Source organism: Bubalus kerabau, chromosome 10 (assembly GCF_029407905.1).
Source record: "Bubalus kerabau isolate K-KA32 ecotype Philippines breed swamp buffalo chromosome 10, PCC_UOA_SB_1v2, whole genome shotgun sequence".
NCBI lineage: Eukaryota > Metazoa > Chordata > Mammalia > Artiodactyla > Bovidae > Bubalus > Bubalus kerabau.
Genome location: NC_073633.1, coordinates 60566364 through 60583547, shown reverse-complemented (window position 1 = coordinate 60583547; position 17184 = coordinate 60566364). Strand labels below are relative to the sequence as shown.

The 17184-nt window shown below is 35.7% G+C and overlaps 1 protein-coding gene and 1 long non-coding RNA gene across 4 annotated transcripts in view; both read left to right on the top strand.

The window, feature by feature from the left end:
• UNC13C (unc-13 homolog C) overlaps positions 1 to 17184 on the top strand; it is an 860874-nt gene that overhangs the window by 832344 nt on the left and 11346 nt on the right. The gene's annotated exons all lie outside the window — the stretch shown is intronic.
• On the top strand, positions 12168 to 13910 carry LOC129621449 (uncharacterized). The gene is made up of 3 exons (XR_008699365.1): positions 12168 to 12234; positions 12380 to 12527; positions 13411 to 13910. It is a non-coding gene; the product is annotated as an uncharacterized LOC129621449 (long non-coding RNA).

The following is a 17184-nucleotide window of genomic DNA, read 5'->3' as shown; positions in this document are numbered from 1 at the left end:
GTGAGATGGGGTTAAAGCAAGCTGAGAGTAGCAAGAGCATTCTCCCACTTGCAGCTAACCTAATAGACGTGAGACCCAGCAATAGCCTTTAAGTGTCTCCCATTGTTCCACCATCAAGTAGGTAGCATGTTTTAAAACTGAATTTGTACTTTGAGAGTATGTTTTTAAGGGTTTTTTGTTACATTTTTAGTAAAATAAATGAAAAGAACCACATTAAATGCATATAAGAACCACAAAGGTCAACAAAGACAACTTTGCCAGCCCCTCCAGAAGCTTCTCCATGCTCCCTGCCCCAGTCACACCCTGACCCCTCCTCCAAAGGTAACCACTATCTTGACTTTTATAGTAATTAGTTGTTAGCATCTTTTTCTAGTTTTATACCCAAGAATGTTTCATTAGACATGAGAGTTTCATCTCCTCCATTCTTTTCAATTTGGACCTTTTAAGTCCCTTTGATTTGTAAATTCATCCTCCATCTTTTTTCTTTACAAATTATCTTTTGAAGATCATGGGTTGCTCGATTATATTCTTCCACCATTTGGATTTTCCCAATTGAAGATGTACAGTGTGACTCAGCATACTCTCCTGTGTTCCTGCATATCAGCCACTGGGTCCAGAGGCTTGACTAGACTCAAGTCCCGTGCCTTAGGCAAAGTAGTAGATAGAATGAGTGTAGACTGTCTTTGCTTAGAGCTTGGGGTGCCCCTGCCCCTTCAGTCCTCACTCTGTTTTCTGTGTACTCCCCTGTTCTTGGATTGGGGTGCCTCCCCACCCCAAGTTCCAGCTGCTATCTCAAATTGGCCCTCGGGACTGTGCAGTGAGTACCCCTTGGGTATTCTGGAGCTCTCTGGTTCTCAAATCTGTCAGATATCCCCCTGCTTCTCTTCCAAACAGGCATCAATTACACAAAAGCCTGGTGGCTGTTGGTGGTCACTCCTGCACACTCATGGTTAGGGACTCAGGGCTCCCTCGGCACTGGTTATATGGTGAATGTTTTCCTTCATCTTCTGGTTTCACCAAATGGTTTCTCTGTAAGTCCTTTTGTGGACATAGGAAGATTTAAAAATTAGGCTGACTATTCTGAGCCATCTTCCCAGAATTCTAGTATGATTTTTTATCATATGGAATGTATCTTTGAAACAATAGATCCTTGTGTTTTAATTAGAATACTACTTGATATTCATAAAATCACTTTACTAGCAACTTTGGGAAAACATGCTTATTCTGTATATTGAGAGATTTTTATCTGTTTTTTTTTTTTGTTTGTTTGTTTTTTGGTCATTCCACAATTGCCACCAGAACCCTATTTGTAGCTCTGACCTCATTCTTAGCCATACACACCCAGTCACTTCTTTTGCTAATATTTCAGTCCAGATCTATAACCATTCTCACCCCCAAACTCCTTCACACATAAATAGTAATGACACAAAGAAATTCTCTGTTTAAATAGACTGTTGGAAGCTCACTCCTGAGCATGGTTTTATTTTCTACCTGACTTCCTAAATACAGTGTTCTGACTGTCTTTATTACCAAAACCCAAGTGTTCTTTCCCACATATTCACAGGTCCTTTGATCCCTCAGCACACAGATGCCTGATTCCCAGGTTTCCAGACCTTTCATTTGGTTCTGATGCTTTAACAAAACTCAGCTCATTGATCTGAGACCTCTGCACATCTCTTCATGGAGGTGGTCTTTTCTTAATCCTACACTGGACTGGCTGGCCCCATTGTCATTCATGCCCTGACATTGTAAATACCACACTGTATATCATCCGGTGGCCTGCTTTTTCCAGTAACATTATACAAAACTTCAGTTGTCATTTAAAAATCTTTGAAAGGATCAGTTTTAGAACAGTCTTGTGGACTCTGTGGGAGAGGGAGAGGGTGGGAAGATTTGGGAGAATGGCATTGAAACATGTAAAATATCATGTATGAAACGAGTTGCCAGTCCAGGTTCGATGCACAATACTGGATGCTTGGGGCTGGTGCACTGGGACGACCCAGAGGGATGGTATGGGGAGGGAGGAGGGAGGAGGGCTCAGGATGGGGAACACATGTATACCTGTGGCGGATTCATTTTGATATTTGGCAAAACTAATACAATTATGTAAAATTTAAAAATAAAATAAAATTAAAAAAAAAAAAAGAATGCATCATCTCCTACCATAGGCTAAACTGTAGTTAACCATGCATCTAACACTTGGTTACTTTCAGTTATTTTTCAATTAAGAAAAACAACTAAGAGTTTTCAATTGCATGTACTTTTGTAGCAGAAAAAAAATAGCAGCTACAACTCTGAGTTTAGTTGCATATTTGCTTATAGACACTTTACACTTGACTGGGGTGGTAGAAGTTTTGGGGGATCACTTTTATCTTTATCCTAAGGGGTTCCCCTTCTTCTGACTTCCTGATTCCCCCAGAATAAACTCTAGTTCTATATCTTTTTTTTAATTCAAGTAAAGTTGATTTATAATATTGTGTTAGTTCAAAGCATACAGAAAAGTAATTCCGTTTTATATATATGGGCTACTCAGGTGGCACTAGTGGTAAAGAATCCACCTGCCAATACAGGATACATAAGAGATTTGGGTTCAATCCCTGTTATATGTTTATATGTGTGTGTGTGTGTGTGTGTATTTCAAATTATTTTCCACTTGAGGTTATTATACTCCAGAGTCTATTCCCATGCCCTCCATGTGTTCCATTACTGAAGCCCCATGTAGTCTGCAGTGCTGGGGTAGGCCACACACAGTAATCTATCAAAATCCCCATCCTAAAGAAGTTTATAGTTTGCTTAATTAGAAGTACATGCATTTTGTATACAAATAACTGTAATCAGAATAGAAAATACTAAAAGCTTTAAGTAGATTATAAACAAAGTTATATCAAAGGAGAGATTATTTGCTGGTGGAGGGCTTCCTGTAGGAAATGGCATTTGACCTCAGCTTCAAATCCTGCATTTACTTTTTTTTTTTTAACTTGAAAATATAATACATGGAACTTGACTTTTTATAGCGCAGTGGTATTCAGTTCTGTGGCAAATTTTGCATTGTGAATTCAATTCAATTAGGCACTGACAGAGGACTAATTTTAAATAATTTAAACAAAGAGGGAAATGAATTGTAAAAGCGCTGGCAGCTCTTTGGTGAGAACTGAGCCACATGGTACAGGGAGGTATCAGACCAAGGAAATTACTGGAAGCTAGTATTTAAATTCCTTCAGAACTCTGTCTCTTCTCTGTGTTTCTCCATGCATGTTTGCCCCCTTTTCAGAGTAGGATCCAATGTTTCCTTTAAAAAGAAAAGTAATTTGCCATACTCTACCCTACCATGGAGTTCTCAGCATTGTTGGAACTTATGAAGTTGTTAGAGTGGTGGCAGTTATAAAGAATACAGTCATGGAATTTCTTCTGAGCCCCTTTGCTTTTTTCCTGATGGTTTTGGACAAATAGTTGATTTTGTATTTTTATGTGTGTTTACTTCAAAACATAAAATCTCCTCAAAAGCATTTATTCTCTAGGGGGAAAAATGCCAATATCTCTTCAGTTGCCAAATTAGTAAGTTCAAGGTTTACCAAGAAAATAAGCATTAACAGAGTAGATATGTAAATTATTCTTAATTAAATCTAAGGCTTAGGTCAGTCAAAACAAAAATCAAATTAATATAGTCAAGATAATTTCCTTTAAAACAAGATATATTGATATTTGTTATATATATAAAATGGATTTAAAAAAATAAAGTAGATCTTACTCAAATTAAAATAGAAAAAATGTAAAGAAAGGAATTAACATTCATAAGCACCTAACATGTGCTAGACAGTAAGTTTGGCCAGTGTTACCTCATTTTGTCCGTTTCATCTGGCGAATGAGATGTGATTATTTTAGCTCCACTGATAAAGAAACTGAGTCTCAGAGATGTGAAAGTGATCACCCAGTGCCAAAGCTAACGAACAGTGGAGCCCAAAGTCAAATCCAAATCTTTCTAATAACAAATTCAGAATAAAAACTACAGGAATCTTCAAGTAGAGTTTTTAGGTAACTGTTTTTTTTTTTTCCCACTTCTCTATAACTATAAAATGCAGTGCACTCATTTCTTGGGTTTTGCTCCCACCAACACCTAGCGAAGTGGCAGGTTTGATAAATTACTAACCAAATGAAGAAATCATGTTTAATTCATTTGTTTTTAAATTCTATACAGTAGCTCAGTATTTATATATCCAAATTTCAAAGTCTTATTCAGTACTGTAAAATGATCAGTAAGCAAAACAGACTAAAGTAAATAAAGAAAAGGAAAAAATAAAACGCAGAGGGTTTCCTGAATTTAAGAACTCTAACTACGTTTACTGTACTTGCTAGGAAGTAGAACCATATCTATTCTCTATTTCTTTTCCAAAACGTTATTCATTCTGCCCATTACAATTCTATCCATCTTGTTATACTGTCTCACTGCATTGCGTTAGATTAGACCAGTTCTTGATGAAAAGGTCAGAGCACTATATTACTGAACGCTGGCGCCTTTTCTGCAGAGGAGTTCATTTGTGTACACCCACCTCCTGCAGAGTAGCCTCCTCAAAGTAATGGGGAAGAGTTACGTTTTCCTATTAGAACACTGGCCTCCAGTTCTTTAACCTTTGGACCTGCAATGAAGTCTATTATATTAAATGATCTCTTGGCTATATACTCTGAACCTAGGAGCTACTACTGTGGTTATCTCTTGGATCTGTTTTCATTCTTGTCCATAACAAAACTGATTTTTTTTTTAAATGCCTTTTACTGCTGCTTCTTGAGAATATTCTGCTGGGTGAACATTCTTGACTGATTACCCTAGAGAGGTCAGTTCTGTCTTCTGCTGTCATCTAGGTACCTATTAGCAGATCACTGTGGACACCACTCCATCTACCCATCAATTGCACATTACCAGTCTCCCTCTCAACACTTGCATTACTTGCTCATATGCTCTCTTCAGCCATTGGTTCATGATATCTGCTTGGTGGGGTGGATAACATCCTGGTCAAATGGCAGCCACATCAGTGAAGTACGTAGGGAGAGCACAGGGTTTTAAATCAGTGACTTGAACTCACCATCTGTACTTTCCTGTTCTACTTTTCTGATTATTTTTTATATATTTAAACACTTTAATTAGCAAGTGATAGATTCTCATTGAGAACAAATCAGTATGATGGAAAAGCTAATACATACACTCAGCCAACCCCACCCCTCCTGTGTGCACTTTTATGTTTTTATGTTTATTCTCCCAGACCTTTTAATCATGCACATGTAAAACTTACTTTCTTCTTTTTCCCCCTCAAAACTGGGTGATGTGCATACTATTGTGCTATTTGATTTTTCATACACATCTTTTCATGTCTCATATACAGATTTCCCTCCTTTAGAATGGATGAATAATGTCCCACAAGATACATGATGGTGTACTATTTTATTACTTATAAACATATAGGTTGCTTCTAATTTTTTTAGCCATTATAAAAACGTTTCCATGAAATCTTTAGTCATGCACTTCTTTGTGTATTTATGCAAATATTTCTGCGTGACAAATTCATAGGAAAGAAATTGCTAGGTCAAAAGAAGTGATTTAATATTCTAGTAAACAACCACAATGATAATAGAGGACTTTCTATATGCCAAGTGCTTCTGTAAGTTCTTTACAGGTAATAACATTTAATCTTTACAACAATTGAGTGAGGCAGGTACTACTGTTATTCTTATTTTACAGATGAGGGAACTGAAGCACAAAGAGGTTCAGTAGCCTAACCAAGGTCCCCAGCTAATATGTGGTAGATCCTGAATTCAAATCTAAGAAATGTGGCCTGGATTCTTTCTATGCACATCATCTCCAAAACTTGCTTTCCAATTAATTTTTATATTAGTTATCCTGCCAGCTTTGCCAAGTGTGGATATTATTAAATTTTTTAGATAATTACAGATTTTTTAATTTAACATTGAAACTATCTAAATCTTGGTATAATTTCATGATGCAATAAAGTGCAGTCAGTAGAATAAACACAAGGGTACAAAATGAGGCAGAATATTAAGTGCCAAAAAGGGTGGTATGGATAAGAAGAGAGAAGTGGCTGCAAGTGAGAGTCAACAGAATAGGCTGGAATGTCTGGGAAAGCCATAGAGAGGTGGCAGAGCTTGGATGGAGGGTAGTACTTAAGTATATGTAAGGCTTGCAGAAAGGGATATTGTTGAGTTAGTGTGGGGTGAATTTGATCATAACTGATGGAGGCAATATTTCTAATGCCAAGAGTTACTTAGGGAATTTGGAATTTCCCATCAAAACAACAGGAACCCTTGGTTCTAGGAGAAGAAGAGTAGTAAGATAAAATCTGTATGCTGGAAATTTTAGTCCTGCTAAGAGATATAAAACATAATAGAAGTGTATGAAAGCACAATGTTTTTTGGAAGGTGACAGATATATCTAGATTTGGTAAAGAGGTTCCAGACTAAGGGACTGGAATACTTAAGTACAGATTGAATCAAATAAACTCTGTTATGAATGATGAACAAGATGAACTTATTGGTTAGGATCAGCAAATTAAGCAGAAAGGGTAAGTTCCATGAGGTTTTCAATGATTTGAACTTGGATAGCAGAAAGAATAGTGTCATCTGGTTGGAAATTGGGATGCTGAGAACTGGAGTAGATTGAGAACACCTTATGTTAGTTTTTAGAGTTGATGAGATTAAACTAGAGGGAAAACATCTAGCAAGGATATCTGTTAGACAATTAGAAATGGAGTTCATTTGGAAGATGAGGATAAGGACTAGAAATAAATTTTTAAAGTTTAATAAAGATGAAAGCTGAAACTGTAAAACTATAGAAAGGGTAATGAGAAAAGAGAGCAGAGAGCCACGGGGTGATACTGGGGAATGGCACATAACAAAAAACTGAAAGAAGAAGGTGGCTACAAAGATGGCAGAAAAAGACTGAACCAGAGAAGGAAACAGTGAATCCAGAAAGTAGACAATGAAGGAAGCCAAGGGGGATACGACTACAAGGAGGTAATCAACCATGTCAAAGCTAAAGATATGGAAAAATGGCCCATGCCATTTATATATATATAAATATATATACTGGAAAAGTATATATATATTTATATAGTTTAAAGAGAGATCATTGGGGACTCTCAAAATTTCCAGTAAAGTTTGCTGTAAGATGACAAGAGATGATTTAAAACTTGATTGGAAATAAGTGATTAAATATGAATGGTACGTTCAAGAAATGTCATAATTAAATATGAGGAATAAGATAACATCTAAAGAAGTCAGAAGGTTGATGCATAGGCTGGTTGAGTATTTTCTTAAGTATTTCTGAGTTAATCTCTGGGGGAACTTGTAGGATCCTGAAAGATTAAGTTATTTTAATCTCATTATCAAACTCTTCTGCAAAAATATATAGATATACTGTTTCAATCTCTGTAATGAGAAGTGAAAAATTCCTATTTATTGATAAATTTTGTGTTTTAGCCAATATAAAATAAAAATTTGTTAACATAAGTTTTAAAACATTGTTTCAACTAGTTTTTTTCTGTTTTGATTATAAAAATAATAGATACATATTGGAGAATAGAAAATATAGAACAACATGTAAAAGGAAAAAATTTATAATTTACTAAACTTTTGATATATTTTCCTGCAACTTCATTGTATCCTTATTTTAAATACTTCACAAGCTTTATATGAAATATGTATCCCTTTCATATAGCACTCCTACATAAGTATTTTATATAACTTTCAAAATTACAAAATACTTAAGTTTATTTCTCATTTTAAGTCAATATTTTAAATAAATTTAAAATACTAAAAATTTACTAAAAAATTTCCAGGTAAACTTCTTCTGTATTTAGAATTATGTTTTGAATAGAATTCCAGAGACAGAATTATCAAATCCAAAGTTCTGAATATCTAGAAGGCATGTAATGCCCAAGTAGCTTTCCAACTATAAATTTGTTCCAATGAAAACTTCATTAGAATATTAGATTTTTCCACAAAATCTCTAGTACAAGGTGGTTGTTTTTGTTTTAAATGTTTGTTACTATATTAGGTAATATAATTAATTTGATTACAAAAATAAATATTTTCAATATTTATTAACTAGCTGAATTTCTTTTTGTGAATCATCTATAACCTTTATTCATTTTTAATGGTGCTTTTGAGTTTATCAGTTTGTGTTTCTTTTATTCATTAAAGATAGTAACCCTCTATATCATTTGTTGCAAATATTTTTCACTCAACTGATTACATGCATAGGATGTCTTTTGACCTACAAATATTTTCAGATGTTTGCCTTTGTGGTTTATATCCTTAATTTTAAGCCTGTGGAGACTTCCACATGTAAATATCAAATAAAATTCATCTATATTTTCTTTTTTCAGTTGGATTTTTCAATTTAAACTTAATTTATCAAAATTTGTTTTCAGTATATGATATATAATAAGGCTATAAAGCTTTTCTCCAAATAGTAACTGATTCCCCAATTATTAAATAATTCTGCCCTGTCCCGCTGATAATTCTTTTGCCATTGTATCTTAAATTTATTGGAATTCTGTTTCTGGACCTTTTCTCCTATTCTGTCTGACCATTTATAGCCCAGGATTAGACTAATTTATTTATTGTTGCCTAATAAAGTATTTTAATATTCATGAGAATAATACATTTTCATTTCTCTCTTTTTAAATAAGTCCTCAGTTATTCAGTGTTTTTAAAAGTTCTTAGTAACTTTTAATAAGTTCTGTTTTTAGTAAATCCTTAGTTTCTATTGTCATTACTTCTCAAATTAGCTTTGGGTTGTATAAAAAAAATTAAGTATTTGGGATTCTGACAAAAATGCAGTAAATATATAACTAAATATCCAAATAAGTGATATCCTTAAGGCATTTTATCTTAACTTTAAACTTTATTCATTGTCTTGTGCCTAAATCACATTTCATTGTTTTATCACATTTTAATTAACTTTATTTCAGTATATACCTTTTTCTTGTTTTTTTTTTTTTCTGGCTGCTTTGAGAATGATATATTGTCATCCAAAATCATGTAACTTTGTCTATTATATTTTAATCTATCAAGGAAAATTCTTTTCAATTTGTCAAGTGTTAATTTAGTTATTACCAAAAAAATTAATGTCACCATTTCCAGAAACTATACTGTATTTTCTGTTTTTAATCATTGCCTTTATATAAACTTTCAGACCTTGTGTTTATTCTTATTTTGTATATCTTATTCTGTTCTCAGTTTTGAAAGGGAATTTCTAATGATTCAGTTGTTGTTTTAAAAGAAATGTTCCTTATCACAGCTAGGAACCATCCTTCAAATCTGAATAAGAGATTTTTATAATGAATGGGCACTGAAATTTATCAAATGCTTTTTCAGAATTTATGAGATATTAGATATTTATTAGATATTAGTGATATTTATTAGAATACTTAAAACACCATTTCTTGTTAAGATAAACCCTACTCTGTGATAGAGTTGTATTTTTATCAATACTTCGTTGAGAATTTTTGTAATTATATGTATAAATTGGTTTAGTTAGGTTTTCTTTTTATACTACCCATGTTTTGTCTTAATGTTATATATAAAACTAACTATGGAGATTATTATCTTGTCCTCTATTCAAAAGCAATAGAATTGAAAAAGAAAAACCAAAGTCCTTATATGTAGACAAAACAATTACTTCCATAGAAAGCATAGGAAAATCTATAGAGAAACTACTGGAACTAATAAGGATTTTCCATTAGATTGTTCACTATAAAATCAGTATACAAAGTCAGCAGCATAACTTTACACAATTAATAGCTAACTAGAATATGAAATAGAAATCCATTTAAAATAGGAATAAAACAATAGAATACTTACAAATAAATTTTGCAAAATATGTATAAAATCTCTAAAAGTATTTGAAATTTTACTCAAGGTAACATTTGTGAGGAGAAGAGGATGACAGACAATAAGATGGTTGGATGGTATCACCGACTCTATGGACATGAGTTTGAGTAAGCTCCGGGAGTTGGTGATGGACAGGGAAGCCTGGCGTGCTGCAGTCCTTGGGGTCACAAAGAGTTGGACACGACTGAGCAACTGAACTGAACTGAATACCCACAACCCCAAACTCCCAGAACCTCTATAATTAAGGGATTCCCATGAGCTGCTACAGAGCAAATTTAAACTCCATAGTCATCTATTTGGGCTTCCCTGGTGACTCAGTGGCAAAGAATCTGCCTGGAATGCAGGAGACCTGGGTTCGATCCCTGGGTTGGGAAGATCCTTCGAGGATCAAGCCTAAAGGAGAGCATGGCAACCCACTCCAGTACTCCTGCCTGGAGAATTCCATGGACAGAGGAGCCAGGCAGGCTCCAGTCCATAGGGGCGCACAGAGTCGGGCACAACTGAAGCGACTAAAGCAGCAGCAGCAGCAGTCATCTATTCACATAAACTGTTTTCAGCTATTTGCACATTTTTCCTGCAACGAGAGTAACTTGCCTCTGTAGCTACTGTCTTACAAGAGAGAATACTTTTGTGTAACAGAAGCCAGACATATATCAATAACCGTTTATTTGATAAAGAAAATCTATTGGGTTGACTGTAAAGTTTGCTCAGATTTTTCCGCAAGATGTTATGGGAAACCTAAACAAACATTTTTTGGCAACCCAATACATTAAGTATGCCTATAATTTTATTACTTTGCCATTGATTGACTTACACAACACTAAAACCTAGAAAACAAAGTTACTTTCCCATTAAACAGTTCATCCCTTCCTAACACTTACCTTCCTGTTCAATACACACATTATCCAAATTTCTATTCAGTCTCTCATGAAGCTCCTTCAATATGCACATACGGAGCTAGACACTGGGAATATAAAATTAAGACTAGGCTTATTCTAATAAATTCAAATCTAATAAAGGAGGTGTATCTATCTGATATCCACCTGATAGTTTAAATGGTGCTATTGTTCAGTGACATGCTTTCTACAACACAGCTTCCCCAGTCTGAGGTTCTTTTGGCTGAAATATGTCTCCAAGTCATATTCTGTGAGGAAACTGTGTGTGTGTGTAAAATAAATTTTCTTAGCTCTTGAATTTTTGAAAATTACTTTTTGTTTCATTCTTACATGAGAAACAGCTTTCCTAGATTTAAAATTCTATGAGCATAGACACTCTCTCTCATAAGTTTATTGCCATTGCTTATTTCCTTCTGATGTTTATTTTGTGAGGAAAAATATAGGCCAGCAGAAATTCTTTGCATTTTTCTTCTTGGATACATTTCTTCTTCCTCCAATTCCTTCTTTTCTCCTCTTGCTCCTCCTCTTTTCTCCTTCTCCTCAATTTCTTTTCTTTTTACCTGGATATATGTGTGTATAGTTTGTGTTTTTCAATTTTCCTAAACCAAATTGAATTCTTTAAAAATTCAGAGCTATTTTTAAGCTCAAGAAATTTGGTTTTATTATAATTTGATTATCCATGGTTTCTTCAGGAGCATCATTTCCAGCAGTATGCTTTCACCTAAATCCTTGAGATATTGTTACCTCATGTTGTAGAAATTATTTTCCTGAAGTCCCTTAGTGTACTCAGTCGCTCAATTGTGTCTGACTCTTTGCAACCCCATGGACTGTACCCACCAGGCTCCTCAGTCCATGGAATTCTCTAGGCAAGAATACTGGAGTGGGTGCCATACCCTCTTCCAGGGGATCTTTCCAACCCAGGGATCAAGCCTGGGTCCCCTGCATTGCAGACAGATTCTTTCCATCTGAGCCACCAGGGAAACCTTTTATATGTTCCAGTTCAGTTCAGTTCAGTTCAGTCACTCACTCAGTCGTATCCAGCTCTTTGCAACCCCATGGACTGTTGCATGCCAGGCTTCCCAGTCCACAACCAACTCCAGAAGCTTGCTCAAACTCATGTCCATTGAGTCAGTGATTCCATCCAACCATCTCATCCTCTGTCGTCCCCTTCTCCTCCTGCCTTCAATCTTTCCCAGCATCAGGGTCTTTTCCAATGAGTCAGTTCTTCATATCAGGTGGCCAAAGTATCGGAGTTTCAGCTTCAGCATCAGTCCTTCCAATGAATATTCGGCACTGATTTCCTTTAGGATTGACTGGTTTGATCTCCCTGCAATCCAAGAAACTCTCAAGAGTCTTCTCCAACACCACAGTTCAAAAGCATCAATTCTTCAGCTTATTTTCAAATAAGAAGATCCATTCAGGTCATACATTTCAGGTAAACTGGATTACCCTTAGCCACTTTTCAAAAAACTTTGGCTACAGATAGATCCAAGCATTTGAAGCTGGGGGGTGGGGTGCAGTGTACAGCCCCTAGCCTTATCTAACCTAGCTGTTTCTACTATTATGTTTATTGATGTCAGTGACTACCAAGAAGAAAAGATATGCCTAAGGCTCTCATCCCTCAATGGATCTTATTTTCATCTCTTACCTACAAGTGATTTCTATGGTGTGAATACATACTGCCTACTACTGTATGGGAGTAATCTTTCTCATCCGATTCTCCCCCAGGTAGTAGTGTTTGCTAGCAGTCGTGGTGCTAATGAATAGATCTTAAAAGAGAGATGCTAACAGATCAAGTGACACACGTAGTGATTAGAAATAATTCTTAGTCACTAGTCAGAACTGAAAGTTTGGTTTTCTGATTTTTGCCACTTCTGAGTTTCCACTTAGAAAAAAAAAGCACTGATTGTCATCCACATCCACATCCTACCTATTTGCCAGATTTTTACTATTCATTGACAGTCTGTCCCATTGTGTGAATTCCAAAAGACTTTTTTAGAGACAAGCTAGTTTGTCAGTGGAAGGAGAACTTCAATGAAAATAATGAGACCCACCACTGATGCTGCCCAGCTATGGATATTTATATGAGACACTTAGCCTCAACTCCCTCACCTCTGAAACAAAGATATTGGCTCAAATAGTTTCAAGACCAACACTGTTTCTAACATTAAAACTATATATTTTTCAATACTAAAATATTTCAGTTTTAGGATAACTAAACTTTCAGTAACTACTTCTAGGATTTGACACATTTCAAATTTTAGTAATCACTGATTAATTTTTTAGCAACACTTTAAGGATGCTATAGCCATGGAAATTCACTGATATAAAGTAACACTATAAAAATGTTTCAATCAATAGTAAGTTTAAGGATAAAACACAGAAAACTATGAAATCATAAGAGTCCCTGAAGGCAATATTAATTTAAACATACATTTGAATGATTACTGTGGGACTTAATATAGACAGTTGTAAATGAAAGCCAAGTGTTATCACACAAAAAACATAATCTTAAAATATATAGATGTTTTCTGTATGTTCCTGAAAGGAACATTTACAGAGCATATTCTGTATGTCCCCTGTCTTCAATTTCTGCCTTTCTGCCTTTTAGCTCAGCAAGACTTTAAATGCCATTAACAGCAACAACAACAAGACAGAGTTTACTTTCTCCTCTTTGATGTGAAAAAGGAAAAGGGGAAGGGGAACGAGGAGAAGAGAAGCTATTTCAGAACATCACAGCATGTCAGAGATCTGAGGTCAAATCTCAGTTTTCCATTTACTGACTTTGACAGGCAACTAACATCTGTGCCCAATTTCACCCATTGTGTAAAATGCACACACTACCTTTATCTGATACCAGAGCCAGATCTTATCCTTAAAGTATTCAGCACGATGCCTGGCACACACAAGTAGTCAAAAATTGCACCCATTATTGTTCTCATTACTATAAATTACTTCAGATATAAATGTTAAATGACAGGGAGATAATGAGCAAAGAACAGAGAAGGAAAGCACAAGAAGGGATAAGAGGAGGAACAGGGTTTAAGTCAAGCCACTTCCTGGTTTCTTCTACTTCCACCACCTCGGATGATGTCTAACAAGCTAGAAGCCTGAACAGAGGTGAGTTATTCCCACCTGGAGTCCTAGACTTGAAGGTAGGAAGAGCAGGTCAGCTGATTCTAAACTGATTCTACACTGCCAGAGTGGTCATTCCTCCTTAATTCTCCACACCTTTTATGAGGCTCCCAGCAGAGTCCCATGAGGACAGATTCAAACCCCTTTGTCAGGGGCTTAAGAAGTTTGGTAAACGTGTACAAATGACTGGAGCAGCTGTGATATTTTTCATCTAATATCCTGCTGCTGCTGCTGCTAAGTCATTCCAGTTGTGTCCAACTCTGTGCGACCCCGTAGATGGCAGCCTACCAGGCTCCTCCATCCCTGGGATTCTCCAGACAAGAACGCTGGAGTAGGTTCCCATTTCCTTCTCCAATGCATGAAAGTGAAAAGTGAAAGTGAAGTCGCTCAGTCATGTCTGATTCTTCATGACCCCATGGACTGCAGCCTACCAGGCTCCTCCATCCATGAGTTTCCAGGCAAGAGCACTGGAGTGGGTTGCCATTGCCTTCTCCAATCTAATATCCTACAGGGTACTAATTGAGACTTGAAGGTAATTATCAATTTAAAACATTACATGCATAATCATTACTAATTGCTTTTAAAATTATTCACTCCTCCACAAAATGTACTAAACTTACATTAAGTGAGAGATTCATCCTATTAGGGAGATTAGGCAATGGCAACCCACTCCAGTACTCTTGCCTGGAAAATCCCATGGACGGAGGAGCCTGTTAGGCTGCAGTCCATGGGGTCGCTAAGAGTCGGGCATGACTGAGCGACTTCACTTTCACTTTTCACTTTCATGCATTGGAGGAGGAAATGGCAACCCACTCCAGGATTCTTTCCTGGAGAATCCCAGGGATGGAGGAGCCTAGTGGGCTGCTGTCTATGGGGTCGCACAGAGTCGGACACGACTGAAGTGACTTAGCAGCAGCATATCAGTCTTATGGTAATCAGGATCTCTTATCAAAAAGTTTTTTTTTTTTTAATCAAAAGCTGTTCTTCTAAAGAGAACTTCAAATAAAACAAGTAGTTCTTTCATTCTCCTTCCCTTTACCAATGTTTACTCATAGAGCATGACTCATTCCCAGATAGAGGTTGGTATTCATGATCCAATAACGTTGGTGACAAAGGACACATTCTAGAAGCCCGTTGATTGATTTGAGGCACAATAGTCTAATTTCTATGGGTTCAGAATTGACAAGATTATGTAACAGGCATAACCTCTGATTAAATTTTCATTAACTGCTCATAAAATTGTTAAATAGCTGAATAAAAAGCTCCATATTAGATTATTTTCATATTTCATCCCATTGAAATTGGAAATCTCTTATGTTGCCTTTTTTTCTCTTTTTGGAAAATAGCTGATTCATTGATATATGCTTTCTTCAGTTTGAAGATGCTTTATTCAATTCCATTTTTATGCTGGGATGGGCAACCAACAGATCTTGCCATGCACAGATGTCAGATGGATCAGATCAAGGTTATAGCAAACCAACCCCACCAAATGGGAAAAAATATCTACTGCACAGTACAACACAGATGTAACACATCTGACTGAGTTAAGCTGCTTCCATAGTTTTAGCAACTGCAAGCGTATTAAATGAATCAACTCAAACGTGTACAGTCTTCACTTTGCACAGTAATGTAGGACCATAAGAATAACTGTGTAAACTGAAACTGTTCAAAGCAATCTTGCTTAATAATAGAGAAAATTATAATTCCATGAAGATTTTAAAAAATATTTCGTCAAAAGAAACAAAACCTTTTGCTGTCAGCTATAAATATAGGAATAAGGAAATGAAATGTATAAGGAAATTTAAAAAAAATAGTAAAACATTCACTTAATATGCTGTAATTGGAAACATTAGAAACACTGAGAATCAAAGCATTTCATTTCTTTTTAAAATCTTATCAAGAGTAGTGTGAACAGTGCTTGCTTTTTTCTTCTCATCATGTAAATATAAGGAACGATCCTCTTTTCCGTGCCTTGGCAAATTACCATTCCAAAGTTTGGATCAATCACTGACAATTTATCCTTCCTGCTTTCCATGCTGTAACTGACATATCTCAGACTTCCTTTAATGTGAAGTTTTTCTTCAATGTCACCTCCACCAGGACATCTTCATCATCTTTCTCATTTATGTCAATAAGGTCACTTTCATTAAGTTTCTTGTCTGCCTCTCTAGGGTCCCTCCTATTGGCAGTAATGTCAATATTCCCAAGGTCAATATTTTTTTTTCTATTAGTCCATTTACATTCTATACAAATTTCACTCCAGTGTTATTACTTTTTGTTCCTTCATTCCACTTTTTTTCTTGGCTGGCGGTTCCCTCTTGATTATCCAGGTTTTTAAAATGTCACATGGGTTTAGGAAACAAGGCAGCAACACAACTACGCACTTTGTTGTGTGTGAACTGAACAGGGGCACAGTGACCAGTCACCAGACTTTAAAAGAAGTGATGTGATTGGTCAGTGATGATAATACCTATCAGTTACTAATATGGTGACGTGTGGACTGAACTACTAGCAGCAAAGTTTGTACTTTAGGCAAGGACACGTGTTTAATAGGCCATGATAACTGAAATTTGAATGTGTCATTGGGAAATGGGTGTTATTTAACTAAACTATAAGAACTGAAATCTGGGCATACCATAGAATATAAAATTGTGCAAAATGAGGATTGCTCCCATATTTGATCAGTGAATAAATATAAATTGGCCATTTAATAAATATCAAAAGTATGTTATTTATTATATGAATTAGAGATAAGTAGTATGGATTATTATTATTAATAGAGGTTTCCTGCCATTATGGAATATAGTTAGAAAGAAAAAATCTACCTGATTATCTACAATACTAGGCATAACATGGGTGCTGTGGAGTGGTATAAACACCAGGCCATGGAAGCACAAACCCGGAGTTCTCAGGTAACAATTATGAATAGCCTGACTATTAAACAATACTTACAATAATAATAAAACCTTTTAAACTAGTTGCTTCTACTGAGAACTGTAAGAAAACTGTCCCATTTTTAATTCCACTTTTTAGGGGTGTAGCACATTAAACAAGCAACTCTCAAGACTATGCTTGACGTGATTGAGCAGTAAATTTCACATCTTCTTTTAAAAAAAGGAAATGTGTTTTCTGCTAAATCTTTACACCCAAGGGTTTCCTCAAAATTGTTCGGGGATTGCTGAGTACATAAGTTTGGTTTTCAACATGTTTTTTTTTCCCACCAGTGGAATCCTTCAAATTTTTTAGAAAA